The sequence below is a fragment of the Tiliqua scincoides genome, chromosome 1 (assembly GCF_035046505.1).
Source record: "Tiliqua scincoides isolate rTilSci1 chromosome 1, rTilSci1.hap2, whole genome shotgun sequence".
NCBI classification, from domain to species: domain Eukaryota; kingdom Metazoa; phylum Chordata; class Lepidosauria; order Squamata; family Scincidae; genus Tiliqua; species Tiliqua scincoides.
The window spans coordinates 279154937-279171377 of record NC_089821.1 but is presented as its reverse complement, the minus strand read 5'-3'; the positions used below and the strand labels follow the sequence as shown (position 1 = coordinate 279171377).

The following is a 16441-nucleotide window of genomic DNA, read 5'->3' as shown; positions in this document are numbered from 1 at the left end:
AACTTCCATTTGTCCTGTTCTCAGACCCCAGAGGCTACAAGTCTCTTAAAACTTTCTATATGGAATTCAAAGCTGGAATTTGTGGTGAAGTTCCTACATAAGACCAAATTCTTTTATCGGTTCAGGCTTAGTCCCCGTAATCACTGATGTGGAGCAGAATCACTGATCTGTGTTTGCCATTGCAACCATATGGTCACTTTTGAAAAATGCATGGGTTCATTCCAACTGAATCCATTCTACTAAGCATAATTTAGAAGTGTGGTGAGAAAAGAAAATGCAAACCATCAGAATGGCCTTGTCCATAGGAATTCGCTGCCTCCTGCTGTTGACCTATAATAGATACGGAGAGAAAGGGCCAGAAATGTCCAAAGCTGGTGGGTAAGACTATTAGAGATTCCTCTTGAATGGCAGGTGTATGAGATTGGCAACAAGTGAGAATGGAGAAGGAGGTAAGTCAGGTAGCATCTGAACCTGGGAAAACCAAGTTTAACCTGAACACCAATGAAGCTTGATCTTGGAACTAGCCTCCTTTTGAATTTGGCTTGGTTTGTTGTTCATAGTTTTGGAGTCTCTTTTGCGTATATAGATACTTCAAGTAGGATCATTCAGCACATCATACAAGTGCTGGGATTGGGCTGGGATGTAGACAGGAGTGATGTCTTTCATGTACTGGTGGTGCCAAGGAGAAAACAGAATTGGGACAAATTTATGCAGAGGCTTTAAAGACAGGAGGGTCTGTGCATGACTGGCAGGCAAGGAAGGGAGCATGGGATTGCTAGAATCCTAAGAGGAAAATTCTACAGTTTGTGTTGTTATTGCAACCTTGTGTCTGGCAGTTACCAGTAGCTATATCTTTGTTGAAGTTTGCAGAACTACATCCTGTAGAAGGTGATGAAGCTATCATCAGACAAACCCCTCCTTTATTTTGCATAGAGTAGGGATCTCTAAACTTTTTGACCAAAGGGCCACATCAAATATCTGGCATGTCAAGGGCCAGGAAAAAAAATTAAAATTTAAATAAATACATTAGAGATGGAATTTAGATGAATGAGTAAATGAATGAATGGGCACAAATGCCAAGGATTTCTCCAAGCACCAACACAGCCCAAGAAATAAAGCACACACTTAAATGGATCCCCATTCCCCCACCACACAAGCACAACTGTGGTAGTGTATGGTCAACTGACCAGAGGCTCTCAGTAGATAGAGACTGACCGTGGGCTGCATTTGGCCCCTGGGCCAGGGTTTGGAGACCCCTGGCACAGAGTAAGAAAGGAAGGAAGGACTAGCTTTAATAGGTATATTATCAGGATGGGTGAGTTCTAGGTTAAAATGGATGCAACAACTGGGTATATCCATGTCTTAACTTCATAGACACCACTCCAGTATGTTGGGGGTTGTATGATTTGTCATTGAGGTAGCTATTTTATAGTCAAAACATCATCTTCATGATTCTGGTTTTGCACCCCAGGTTGCTAGAAGAGAACAAAATTGTTTCCACTGGTGGACAAATGTGGCTCCAGGTTGCTGCTCATTGTGTATTTGTTTGTGCAATAAACTTAAAAGGGGAATTCAACGTCATTGCTGCTTTTTACAAGCTGGGGCATTGGGGAAAATATAAAAATCAATGGAGTGATGCGCAGTTCAGATGATACCATTCTAACCTTGACTCACCTTCTTGAGAGGGAGTCTCTCTTGCCTACAGTTCCTCTCTCAAATGATGTATTCATTTTTCTTAACCTTGCTTCCAGCTTATCTTCTTCCCAGCATTTTTTAAGGAACATGTTCTAGCCTTCAGGGAAACACAAGGGTAAATTAGGGTAAAGTAACTCTGGCTGCTTTTGGGTACTGATTTCTGCAAACAGTAAATGGAACAATTCAAGGAGAACTCAGATGCTTCTACTGAGGAACAGAGAGGGGGAGACTTGAGCAGCACCTTGGGGTTTCATTTGTTTGGTGGAGAGGCACCTTAATTTGATTTGAAATTCTACCTGAAAAGCACAAGGGCAGAACTGGGAAAACATCTACAAAGTGGCATTGGCACAGTTCTTCAAGGTTTTTCTTGTTGGTTGAGCCCTGAGAGAGCACAGAGGTTTTAAAAGACCTCTCTTGATAGCTGACAGAACATACTATACAACAGTATGATAAAATACTCTTTGAGAAAGGGTAATTCCTGTTCAGCAACATACTTGTGTAGGATCTGCTATCACTGGGGTTGTGACTTAGATGTTACGTTCCATCTCTCGCTTTGGCACAGACTTTCTGTCTGGTTGGTCACTGTGAGAAACAGGTTGCTATCCTAGTTGGGCTTTTGGGCTTATCCAGCAAAGCTCTTCGTACACTTGACAATGAGCAATGACTAGTTCTAGGAAAGTGGTCTGCAGTTAATTGTGACGTGACTAATATGCTTGTCTAGTCCTGATGCCAAGTAGAATAGGAGCCTAGATGTCCACCTTCTTTAAAATAGGCGACTGTCCCAGTTGGTGTCCTGTTCTAATGTTACTTTTAGGCTGGGTTTCTCATGAATGCCAAACACTGATTGCCAAACACTGAATACCATTTCCAGTAAGAATGCTAATTAGCTGAGAATTGCAGGTTGCATGAGCTGCTGGTCAAGCTACAGTTGGAATAAAAGCTGAGAAGTTGACCTTGGGCAAATTCCATCTGTTGTCTCCTGTACTTAAAACACTTGTGGGAGGATGCTGCATTATTCCTTTTGTATGGCAACACCTAGTGATGGCCCAACCATGAGATAAAAAGTAAAGTGACTGCCATAGTAGGAAGGTTTTAAGTGCAGTTGGGGTTGCAGGGTAGGAGAGACTGATGCAAGGAGTGCAATCCACCTTGAAGTGCTACACAAACCTTTTTGAAATGAGATGTGCATCATATTGTCTCTTGTTAGTGGGGGAATATGAGGAAGATCTGATTTTTCTGCCTGAGGTGTCAGATTTTTTAGAAGGAAGGAATGTTCCTCTCAGAACCATGGACTATATACAATATGTATCATAATGAGCCCATTTGTGATGATGGAAGAGAGTGTCTCTGGTGGGCAAAGAATCCAAAACTGTGCAAACATTGGAGAAGACTGACTTTGCAAGTGGGATAGGACCAGGTGGGAAGTGTTCCCTGTTAACAACAAATGCATGTTTTTAATGCCATGTTCCTATTTATAACAATTTTGTGTCATTTCCATAAGCATAACACTATAGTAATGAAACCATTTGGCATGCAGAAGGGAAACAGCTGCTAGAAGGAAGATTTGAATTTCCAATGAATTTCTTAACAAACAATGTGGCAAAAAGTGCTTTTCCAACACAAAGAGGGAGATGGTTGTGATTCTTCAAAACACTTTGGCTCTATCCTCCACAACATTAGGTGTTTCAGAAAGTTGTGTAAATGACAGAATCCCTAGATTTGAAACTGAGCCATGCAAGCTGAAAGAAATTGAAGCGTAGATGTCTCCTTGAAGATCTAGTCATTTGCCATGTGTCAGTCTATATAATTTTATGGCACTTTGACAAAACAGACCTCCAGTGTAAGAATGAATGCAAGGGCTGCTGCAAGTCCAGTCACTTAGCTCATTTGTAGAACTTGGTGTCAAATCAAAATATAATTTTTGCCCTCTTCTTTTTTCACTCTGGCAATGTCATGGTACATGGATCAGTTTGTGCATGCACATTGGACATATCCTCTGTTTACAATTCAGAATGCGAATATAAAACTTTGACTTTTTTTTTTTTGGTAAGATGTTATTGTCTGGCTGTGCTAATGTTGACCCACATCCAGGAGTTCTCTTAGGTGTCCATATTGCCAGATTCTTCTTGTTACATCCAATGTTCTTCCTGGCCTTTGGCTTCTAGGGAGATCACCCAAACTAGATTCTCAGTTTATAGATTGTATAACTTTCACAAGACTGTGAGGGTCTGTATTGGAAAAACTAGTAAAATGCAGGGGGTTCTAGGCTGCTCCCTCTCTGGTATTCTTCTTGGGTTTTTGGTCACCGTAGTCATTCTGGGGCAATTGATTGCTTACTTCAGAAGAAATTTTCCTCCATGCAAAAAAACTTACTGCATGTAGTAAATAAACAAATCAGGCAGAATGTTTGTTTACTTAATGCAATGAGCTTTTTCTCATGGGGGAACATTCAAAAAATGGCAACACTGCCTCAGTCTGACACAGAGCAATCCAGAATTCTAGTACCTCAGCTGGTTTGTGGATTGGGTTTTAGGGACAGGTGACAGAGCCAGGACTGACACCATTTGGGTCATCTTGAAAGCTTCCCTCTAAACAGCATTAAAACCCCAGAGTAATGAGAAAGGGAAATGAAGCTCCATGGGGCAGGGGTCTGTAAAAGACAACAACTCTTTCCAATAAAGCAGTGGTTCCCAAACCTTTTAGCACCTGAACCCACTTTTTAAAATTACAGACCAGCAGGACCCACCTACCTTTATAAGACTAAAAAGAACAAAAATCTTACCAGTTCAAACCACATTTTACTGTATGGTACGGGGGGGGGGGGCTGCCTTCTGGAACACTAGTTAAGCTCCATATTCATTGGATCAAGATTATTCTGATAGCCTTACATTCCCCTTTGCCTGACTTTCAATGGGAGCCAGCAGGTTTGCTTACTTGTGAGTAAATGCAAACATGTGGCTTAGTTTTGCTTTCCATAGGGCTTGATACATTTGTCAGCTTGGAGGGAGGGACTTCCTTCTTGGGTATTTTTTGGGCCTGAGTTCATCAGAATGGGGTCATTCTGTGGTGTTAGCAGTGGCGTCACTAGGATTCATGTCACCCGGTGCAGGAGGCCTGCGCATCACCCCATGCAGTGGGCGGGGCAATGCCCCACTGGTTTTTTGGCTGTACCTTTTGTTAGAACACAGATATTTCAATGTGGTTTGTTTCATTGCATTCTGCATGAAATTACCCATTGATTGATATATAACATGATGGTATTATTGCTCCAAACTCCGATTTTAGTGATTTTGAAAACTTGTAGAGTCACACACACACACACACACACACACACGTGTGTCAGCTTACTAACACCTTATTGCAGCAGTTCTCAAACTTTTAGCACTGAGACCCACTTTTTAGAATGACAATCTGTCCAGGACCCATTGGAAGTGATGTCATGGCCTGATGACAGTGATAAGGGGGAACTAGTCCTGTTCCACCAAGTGAATCTACTCTGAAGTAAGTCCTATTGTGGTCAACGGGGCTTACTCTCAGGAAAGTGTGGGTAGGATTGCAGCCTGTGAGCCCAGTCCTATGCATATCTACTCTGGAGTAAGTCCCATAGTGGTCAATGGAGCTTACTCTGTAACCTGCTTGCAATAACAACCCCCCAAAAAGAATCAGTGAGATTTCCAGCCCTCCTCAGTGCCCAGTTTAAAGTTCTTTTATTTCAGGCACATCAAGATAAAGACCCACCTGGCTTTACAAGTGCAAAATAGAAAACATGCCCCTTACCAGCTGAAGCCTCTTTTTTGTCCTTTTTAGCTGGGGGGTGGGGAAGGCTGCCTTCTGGAGCATTCATTGCACTCCAGCTCCATTGGATCGGGACCATTCTGGTGTCCTCACTTTGCCTGGCCCTTTGCCTGGCCTGACCACCAGCCAAGGCACGTCTGCCTACTCACAAGTAAACGCGACTGTGAGGCTGCTTTGCTTTCCATAGGGCTCAATAGACTCGCAGCTGGGAGGGAGGGACCTCCTTCTTGGTGTTTTGGGGGGCTGCATTCATTGAATCAGGACCATTCTGACGTCCTTGGAGTCCTCTCCGCCTGCCCTTTCTGAAGAACTAAGGCATTTTCACCTACTCATGAGTAAACACGGCCACGTGGCTTCGTTTCGGGCTCAATAGACTTGCAGCTGGGAGAGAGGGACCTTCTCGGGTGTTTTTGGGGGGCTGCATTCATTGGATCGGGTCCATTCTGTTGTTGTTGGATTCTCAGCTTGCCCTTTCCAAAGGACTATGGCAAGTACGCCTACTCATGAGTAAACACGCAATATGGTTCACTTTCCATAGGGATCCATTCATTTTTTCTTTCCAGTTTTTTGGCCATAACTTTTGAAGGAAAAGAGCTATTTCAATTCTGTTTTTTGCATTGCATTCTGCTGGACATTCCGCACCCAACAGTGTATGGCATGATGGGGTAGCTCCTAAGGCTACGATTTTAACACGTCATCCCCCCAGGGCGTGTCACCCAGTGCAGTCCGCACCCCCCTAGCAATGCCACTAGGTGTTAGATTCCTCTCAACCTGCCCTTTGCAACTGAACAAGGCACATTTGTCTACTCATGACTAAACACATGGTGTGACTTAGTTTCACTTTCCATAGGGCTCCATGCATTTTGCTCATTTCCTGTCAGCTTGTCAGTTGAAGCTTCACGACCCACCAACAATCAGATCACGACCCACAGTTTGAGAAATCCTACTGTAGTGAATGTAAACTGCCCTAACTCAAGTACTTTGTTGGCAGGGTGACCTATAAGTAAGTGCAGCAAGTGAAAATGCTGAGATACAGGGCTTCTTCCATCCCTCTTGCAAATTTCATCCTGGCAACACAGGATTCTTGCTTTGCCTTTCCATCCAACGTGTTGGCCACCAGTTAGAAGGCAGACTTCAAACACAAACTCATTGATGTGTAATTCCAGCATGTGCAGAAGCAGCATTATAGTGGCTGATGTTGGAATATTGCATTACTGTTGGAAGTTTTTTTAACCTTGCTTTCTTCTCAAACAACAACTGTAGTGTAGTCGTCACCTCTGCTCATTTTTTGTTTTCCAGCTGGGCGGATACTTTTTGCCGCTTAGGACAGTGATAGCTTTTGAAACGTTGAGTCAGATATGGGAATCCTCTTATGAGCTGTTGCCTTCTGGGGAAAGGACAGGAGAGCTCACAAGACCTTTAGCAAGAGGCCTCTGAATGGACGTTCCATGTCGCCAGTGATTAGACTTGAGCTTTGCATGGCAGCTGAAACATTATTTCTTTTGAACATCTTCTTTGGGTCAAATGGCTCCTTTTTCCTTCTGGTTCAGAGGACCTGATTTTGGGAAGCGTGGGGTTGCAAATGTGTAATCAGTTGAGTTTTAACTCCAGAATCATGGTTTGTGTGTTACTTCATTTGTATATGGATGGAAGAACTCAAAAGTCCTTCATTCATTTGCTCAAATAAATAGGTTTTAGTGTTGCTTCCCTAACAAGTCTCATGAAGCATTGCACAAAGATCCATCTCTTTCAGCATTTTACTTTCAGTACTGGCTAGTCAGATGCCTCATAAGTAGGATGTAGAAATTTTGGCTGTTCTCTGTTGTTTTCTTCAGAGGTTGGTACTCCAATATACAGGTGGATCTGCCCCCAGCCCCCCACACCAATTATCATGATTTAGAGGCAGACCACATTGAAAATTGTCTTGCTTAACAGGATCGATATAAGCATACAGGCTTATAGGTGATGCTCTGGCTGACTCTTGGCGGCCTGAAATCTTGAAAAAAAAACTAGATCAGATAAAGGAAGTGGGGGGAGACACAGAGACAGGCATTTTCCTTATCTGCAGGGTGTGTGTCTATGGAACGGATCTCCCTCAAATATGGGGTACACTTGTATATTGTCTCTAAATATGGTCACCCCATTTAGTTATTGCTTCTAATAACTTCTGTTAAAACTTGACATTTAACTTCTGTTCAGTGTATTTGTCTTATCCCACATTCTGTGACAGTGATTTAAGGGCAAAAATAGTTATGGTATTCAGTGTTACTGTTTTAAAACAAAAGCAATATTTGTTTCTTAAAGGAGACTTCATAACTGCTTATTTATGCCTGAGATAAAAAGATGAGATAAATGCTTCCATTGTAATGACTCCACTGCATCACTGCAGAATTGTTGAGGGGCTGAAACCACAAGAGGTGCTGTCTTGCTCTTGGCCATTCAGTGAACCAGTGGCACTGTTTTTACTTACTTACTTACTTAGGGCACAATTGTAACCTTGTGTGGGCCAGTGCTAGTCCCTTATGCAGGTCCAGGGCAACGGGTCCTTGCTAGTCCCTTATGCATGGGGGGGGCAATGGGTGGGAAGGAGGTGTTTCAGGGTGGGCGGTGGGCAGGCCCATGGGCAGGCTACAGGTGAGCAGGGCATGGGACAGGATCCGGCACTTGTGCTGGATCCTAACCCTGGTCCAGGGTGACCTGGAGTAGCTCTGGGCTGCTTGAATTTGCGCCACTTCTTGAGGTGCTGCAGATCCAAGTAGCCCTGTTAGGGCTGCTGTGGCTTTACCCGGGGTAAGGGGAAGGAATTTCCCTTGCCCTGGGCTGAGCCGCAACTGGCCCAAACCCTTCTCTGAATTTGAACCCTGAACCCTGCTGGCCTGCCTGCTCCAGGGCATATTGGGACTCGGCATCCCCTTAAATTACCATCTTTCTCAATAGACTCAAGGCAGTTTCCTTAGGCATGCTCATTTTTCAGTGAGATTTTTACAAAAAATTATTCCATGAGATACCTCGTACGAGATGGTTTCTTCATCCTGGTTGCCAATTCTTGCACTTTCCAAACTTTCAAACTTTGCAGGCAGCTGCAACAGTGCTTCAGACCAGCTTCTCAAAGATGTTAACCTTCTTTGCCACTTGACTTCTCCGCACAGATACACCAGCAGCCTCCTGACCTCCCAGTCTTCCAGGCAGCCAGCCCATCCTGCTTAGTGTTTTCAGGCAAAGTGACAGCTCAACCACCAGACTTCACCTCCTGGATGTTAGCTATCCTTTGACTGTGATGCAAAGCCCTTCGTGCTCAGAGGGTTTGCATTCTCCACTTTCATTCAGACAAGCATTTTATAAGTTGCAGTCTGAAAATGTGAAGCTCCTTCTCATCTGGGGCGCCGCATCTGCATCAGAGCAGTGTTTACTTTTTGGGTTAGTCACAACCAATCCTGTTGGACTCTAGTGCCGTGTTCTGGCACCAATAGCTCCTTTATGGCTATTTCGAATGGGGCTCTGGCTGCGCATGAAACTGCACACTTCTGGAATTCCACCAAAGAAGCTATGGCACCCTGTGTGCAGCATGGGAAGGATGAAACAGGGCAGGAAAATGGTGCAATGGAACAGAAAGGGGGGAGGGGGGAGGTGGCACCCAGCTTGGGCACCCTTCTGGCTGATGCCCACTTTGTCTCCTTGAACTTCCACCAGCAAAAGAGCTGGTGCAGGTCTCAGGAGATCCATTGGCAAACAGAAGGCTTGTGGAAGGGTAAGGGGAAAACATTTCCCCTCTTCTCAAACCTCTCATTCCCCCCCCCCCCCCCACAGCATACAGGACAGGTCATTTTGGTGGATTCAACTCTAAGGCAGCTTCCTTCCCTCTGCAATGAGACACTCAAATCAGGCCTTAATGCAGCCTTGTGGAAAAAGTGTCTGATGTGTGTTAGGTGGCAACTCCTGGGGAACAAATTACTGCACAGACTGGGTGATTGCTGGTTGCTGTTCCTAAGTAATTATCATGGTAAAATCTGAGCACCTTCCTTGTCTGATAGCTAAGCAGTCCTTGTCTTTCAGCACTAACTTGGCAGCTAATAATCATACTTCTCACTCCTACAGCACCATCTAACAAGTGAATTTTAAGTACTTGATAAATACCAGTCAATTAAGCCTCCAGGGTTCCAGTCAGGAAGTATTTTTTTCTGCAGAGAGGAGGACAAGGTTCCTCTCAGGGGTTGCTTTTTGCACCCATTTATCTTGCATTGATGGCTGTCATCACCCAGACATCATCTGGTCTTCAGAAAACCTGACCATGGACAAATCATTTGGGCTGACATTCTACCCTTTATATAAGTAAGAGGCAGAACTCCTATCAGTTTTATTGGAGCCTGATGGCAGTTTTAATGTCTCCAAGCCTCAGTCTCTGCTGAGGATAAATTCTGATATGTTGAGGATAAAGATTTCTGCTCAGAGGAAGAGCTGTCCTAGGCTTGTAACGTGGTAGGACTTCTATAGGAAGCTTGCTATGTAAAGCATTGCAGATAACAAGGAAATTGCTTCAGCAGAGAGAAGGTAGCCCTTCATTTTCTGGAGAAAGCACCTAATGGTTCAAGATGCTTTGGTACCTGCTGAGGCAGAAAATCCAAATGATGCCCCCATGAAATTGGGCTGACCGCTATGCTGCCCACTTTAAAGTGAGCAGTTAAGACTTTTGTTGCATCTGACCCTCCTTTGAGTTTGTTCAGCTGTTAACTGCTTCTCTGTTTGTTTGTCTGTGCCCTGCTTGTTTCTGTTTTGATTATTCGCGTTGCTTTTCATTGTAGTTTTTGATTTGCTTTAATATCTGATTAAGGAATTTGTAAGCTACCTTGATGTGGGTGCTGCTTCTGAGTTCAAAGAAGACTCCCTGGACAATGCACATATATACCCAAGATTGTTATAATGCAGACTGCCCTTTCTAGGTACTGTATTCACATGGCAGTGCCTGTATATATCAAGACTATAACAAGATGATAACTGGGGAATTTCCAATCAAATATCAACATCCAGTTTTATGGAGGGAAGCCTGAAGTGGGTTGCATAAAACAGGTGACATGGAAATGCAAGGAGATTGGCTTTTGCCCATTCAGTGGCAGATTATCACCCTTTCACCATTGCATCAGGCAGCATTGCACTTGTTGTCCTTTGCTTGACTCACTTGACGTGGGCTATTAGCACTTTCTTCTTTATGGGAGGTCAGTGGCAGAAAATTAAGTCAGAGTTTGGCCTTGTCCAGTTGAATTGAGCCCTTCATTTAATAATTCATATGTTGCCTTGCCATGACAATTGACAGTTTCTGTAGCTTGCAAAAGTTGAAGACTTGAAAATCTGGAATGGGGATTGAGAATCTGGGACTGAGTGTCTTCAACACTGTGATCAGCAGTTGATAAACTAACTGAGAGATGGACTCACATAGACGAGTCCTCTTGCTAACAGTAATCATAACTATAACCAACAACTGAAGCAAGTTTTGACTTCTCCAGCTAGGGTGGCACCGGCAAATCAGCCAAAGTAGATAGAAGAGATTTCTAACTACTGCTGTCACCTAAGCATTTATGGTGGATGCTGAGTCCAGGAGCACCCCTGAGCTATATGCTGTTTTCAGGGAGAGTGCAGCCTTATCCAGCATTAGAGGTAAACAGATAGAGGTAAATCCAGATACGCAGAATTTCTAACTAACAGCACTTCAAATCTTAGCTGGTTTCAGTTTTGGCTTGCCCATCATCTCCACCTCAGAACTACCCCTAAACACTGGTTCATGATTTATCCCTGGAGCTATAGTAGTTGGAAATTAGCTGAGTGTTACCTGTGTACTGATGACCCCACAGCCCAAACCTACTCATGGTAGCTTCATGTAGAGGTTAAAAAATGTGAGTGATAAAATAGAGCCCTGTGGTACCTCATAAGTCAAGTGACATGGGACTGAGCTATAATCCCCCAGCACTATCTTCTAAGTACAGCTTGTCAGGAAGAACTGGACCACTGTAAATCAGTGCCCCCAAGTAAGGCAATCAGAGACCAGTACCTGAAACCCTGGAGAGCTACTCTCAGTGAGTGTAGGCTGTGATCAGACTCAGTGTGAGGCAGCTGCCAATGTTCATTTCCTCTCTCACCCACAACATAAATAAGCAAGTAGTTGATTTAGGCTTTAATTGCCCTTTCAAGTGAGCAAGTAGAGCATGCTGCACAAAATCTCAGTGTTCAGAAACTGAATTTCTTGTAACGTACATGCTACCCCAAGTGTTGGGAGTGTGGACCTGGAGGCTGGGGGATAAGAATAGGCCCTCCGCTTGGCTGTACTTGTTGTAAAAGGCGACTAAACAGCCACCGGGTAGATGGGACTTGTAAGCCTGGGAAGGCAGCTCATCTGAGAGAAGGAAAACTCTGATCCCAAACCTCCACTGCCTTGTGGCCACATCCAGTTATGGAAAAGGCTTCAGGAGTCAACTTCAAGGCAAAATCCGGAGCCAGAGTCCCTGAGGCAGTTCATGGCTGAACACAGTCACGTTCTGGCAACTCCTGCGATGCCGCTGGAACCAACCATATTGACTTCTGCCTTTCCATTGGACCATTTCAACGACGTGGAGAGAGGGGATTTGCTGCATGGGTAACAGCCTATCCTCCATACCTACTTTACCCAGGCTTCGCGCAGTGGAGAGGACACTCTGTTCCAGAACCACTATTCAGAGCTCGATACCATAGTCCTCCGAGACTGAAGGATGACAACATGGGAGCGTGGAGCAAAAGGCTTGTTCGTGCGCAGAACTGCAGACACCTCGCTGCCTCTTCCACATGTCAGACCACATCACTGTGTGGAGGTGATTGGAGTCAGAAGCCTCCTTTTCAACTCTGAGGGTCAAATCGTTTTCCAACTTGTACCATGGGAGTTATTTTTAGGTTGGTTTAAATTGTTTTTGGCTTGTCATCCTTGGCAAGAGCTTTTGCAAAATAAACTGGATTTACAATTAAAACAAAAAACCACCCTGAACATATTACATCAAGGGGCTGAATGGAGCCAAAGATTTCAGTTAAGCCTGCAGTTTTGTCCATAGCCTCTCTTTTGTTTTGTTGGAATATGCAGGCGATGCTGCCAAGGTCACAATACTCTTGTAGTCTTTTCTTGGAATGGGATTTGAGGGGGATGGGATGTATGTATTTTGTGTGGTCCTGATCTTGGAAAAAAAACATTCCATTTGAACAAAGAACCTAGCTTCCTTTTTAACAGCATTTCAAGACTTTTTTGAATGAGTTTGTGGCCTGTGTGAACTGAAGCCAAAAGTTTTTACATTGGTATAATAATTTCTAGCATGAATTTTAAAAAGTTTTTTGAAACCGAGCCAAGGTTGGATATAAATAAGGAGCAAGTTAAGCATACTGGAAAACTCTGAAGGAAATGGGAGATAAACAAATGAAAGTAAAGTCTGAAAAGTCTTCTCCCCAGAGTGGATGAGTTTTGCAGTCTCTGGTGTTGAGTGGGCCAGAATTTTCCCCCCTAATGAGGTGTGCTTTGGCATCATTTTAGGCCTCAAATGTTCCAAAAAGAGGAATAAAATTAGATAATGTGGTCATCAGCTGGCCTGCTGGTTCCCTTAATAATCCAGAAGTGATTCTCTTCTTGATTATTCTCTCCCTCATAGTCATGTTGGCATCCTTTAGTCTCAGAAGACTCTGGTATCACGCTCTGAATGGTGGTTCTGGAACAGTGTCCTCTCCAGTGCGCGAAGCCTGGGTAAAGTAGGTATGGAGGATAGGCTGTTACCCATGCAGCAAATCCCCCCTCTCCATGTCACTGAAATGGCCCAATGGAAAGGCAGAAGTCAATACAGTTGGTTCCAGTGGCATCGCAGGAGTTGCCAGAACGTGACTGTGTTCAGCCATGAACTGCCTCAGGGACTCCGGCTCCTGATTTTGCCTCGAGGTTGACTCCTGAAGCCTTTTCCTTAACTGGATGTAGCCACAAGGCAGTGGAGGTTTGGGATCAGAGTTTTCTTTCTCTCAGATGAGTTGCCTTCCCAGGCTGAGGAGTCATCTACCCTGTGGCTGTTTAGTCACCTCTTACAACAAGTACAGCCAAACTGAGGGCCTATTCTTATTCCCAGCCCCCAGGGGATCTACCTCATAAATTAGAGGACAATTGACCATGGTTTCCACTGCTGCTGGCACAAAAGCGAGGGCAGGGATGCTCATTGATTGGTGGTAGCAGTGCTGCTAAAAAAAGATACCTGGCTTTGGAGAAATGTTTTCATCTTACTAAAAGTGACTCAAATGTTAGTAAAACGTGATGAGATGCTGCATAAAGAATAATTTCAAGCCAACCTGGTGATTGAAATGTTAAGACTTAACCTGTGAATTTGGAACCTGTTCCCCTGAACCTTGCAAAAGGTATCTTGAAAGACAGGAGTGATTCTGTTGGCCTTCAATAACACAGGCCAACACACATTTTACTTCCTTAAACGTTACGTTACACCAATTCCTGGGTGCATATTTTAATATTATTATTATTATTATTATTATTATTATTATTATTATTATTATTATTATTATTATTAACAACAGTATTTATATACCGCTTTTCAACTGAAAGTTTACAAAGCGGTTTACAGAGAAAAATCAAATAACTATTACAGGTGCTGATTCCAAAAGTGGCATCTGTTTTGCCCTATCACGTCTAGTTTTGGAGATATGGCATAGCCTCTTTGGAGATATGGCATAGCCTCATAGTGAATGGTTCAAGCAGCTTCCTCATGAGGAAGCCATGGTGTAGGCTTCCTCATGAGGAAGTTGCTTGAACTATTCACTAAAGAGGCTATGCCGTGTCTCCAAAAGTAGACATGATAGGGCAAAACGAATGCCTTTTTTGGAATCAGCACCCCAAATTCATATCAAACCACCATAAGAACATCAGAACAGCCCCACTGGATCAGGCCATAGGCCCATCTAGTCCAGCTTCCTGTATCTCACAGCGGCCCACCAAATGCCCCAGGGAGCACAACAAGAGACCTACATCCTGGTGCCCTCCCTTGCATCTGGATTCTGACATAGCCCATTTCTAAAATCAAGAGGTTGCACATACACATCATGGCTTGTACCCTGTAATGGATTTTTCCTCCAGAAACTTGTCCAATCCCCTTTTAAAGGCATCCAGGCCAGTCGCCATCACCACATCCTGTGGCAAGGAATTCCACAGACCAACCACACGCCGAGTAAAGAAATATTTTCTTTTGTCTGTCCTAATTCTCCCAACACTCAATTTTAGTGGATGTCCCCTGGTTCTGGTGTTATGTGAGAGTGTAAAGAGCATCTCTCTATCCACTTTATCCTTCCCATGCATAATTTTGTATGTCTCATTCATGTCCACCCTCAGGCATCTCCTTTCTAGACTGAAAAGGCCCAAACACCTCTTCCTCATAAGGAAGGTGCCCCAGCCCAGTAATCTTAGTTGCTCTCTTTTGTACCTTTTCCATTTCCACTGTACCCTTTTTGAGATGTGGTGACCAGAACTGGACGCAGTACTCCAGGTGTGGCCTTACCATTGATTTGTACAATGGCATTATAATATTAGCCGTTTTGTTCTCAATACCCTTTCTAATGATCCCAAGTTTAATGCTAAAGTTTGGGAAAAACGTTTCTGAGCCTCAATTTTGTAGGCCTGTGTAATTAGCACAATAATTCTCATCTTTCTCACTCGGACACAAATTCTGTTGTAATCGCTGGGGCTTGCTTTTAAGTTAAACATGCTTACAGGAGTTAGAATCTTGGCATCTGTAGGGTCAACTGCTAGGGAAAAAAATTGACATGCATTTTGCAGTCACACCAGCATTAGCACAAGGTGTTAGTGGTACTGAAAGCAGTAGGAGGAGTGTTGTTGAGGTAGCATTCCTGCTTGTTTTTCTTACAGCCCAGTCCTATCCATTCCCAGTCCCACCCCTACCCACCCCCTGTCGATGCAGCTGTGCCATAATGGCAACCACTGCATCCTATGATGGGGGGGGCAGTTGCAGAGTAAGCCTCTATGTGACTGGGTGGGGTGTGACCTGTGTCAACTAAATACTACAGTGGTCCAGTGCAGGTCTGCGTGGACCAGCACTGCAGGATCAGGTCTGGGAAGGGGGTTATTATATCAATGGCATCCTGCCCCCTCCTGTGCCTGATCCACCCATCTCCTGCTCCATTTCACCCCTCACACCTCTCCCACTGAGTTACCTCCATCAGCAATTGGTGGGAGAAGTGCTGGAGCAGGCAGGAAGGTACAGTGCGCTTAGTGCTGACATAGCGCCTTTTGCGACTGGCACTGACTATTTTACGGCAGTCAGCACAAGTGGAAGAGATGACCCAGGACATGCAGTTAGTATAGGATTGGGCTCTTAGTATCTTGCTTCCCCTCTTAAAATCTTAACTTTTAAACTTTTAACTTAAAAACTTTTAAGATTTTAACCAACTTTTAAAATCTTAGTTCAAGAACTTGTGGATTGTTGCTGCAACTGGAGGAAGGCAGGCAGAAAAGCAGTGTGAAATTCCAGCCTAGTAACATTTCCCTTGGGACCAGCCAGTCCATCTTTGTCATCTTGTTCTGGCTGAGAACTAATGGAAGGATCTTTTCCTTCTTTTCCCTCTACTACCTGTGGCTTAGCTCATGTGTGGGTGTGATCTAGAACTGTTTCTTCCTCATTGACCTTGTAACAGCCTATCTCCTTGCTGCTCTTCTTTGCAAGTACACTAAGGGCCCAATCCTATCCCATTTTCCAGCACTGATGCAGGCTCAATAGAGAACCAACATAAGGCAACAAACATTCCCTTACCTTGAGGAGGCCTCTGTGACTGCCCCTCCACCTCAGGATACAGTGTATGCCCCATTGGCATGGCTGCATCAGCGCTGGAAAATTGGATAGGATTGGGCCCTCAGTCCTGTACCTGACTGTTTTGGTGGGTTGCACTC

General features: G+C 44.1%; 1 protein-coding gene across 10 annotated transcripts in view; it reads left to right on the top strand.

Annotated features, from left to right (window-relative positions):
- Window positions 1-16441, top strand: part of NCOA1 (nuclear receptor coactivator 1) — a 358899-nt gene that overhangs the window by 244318 nt on the left and 98140 nt on the right. The gene's annotated exons all lie outside the window — the stretch shown is intronic.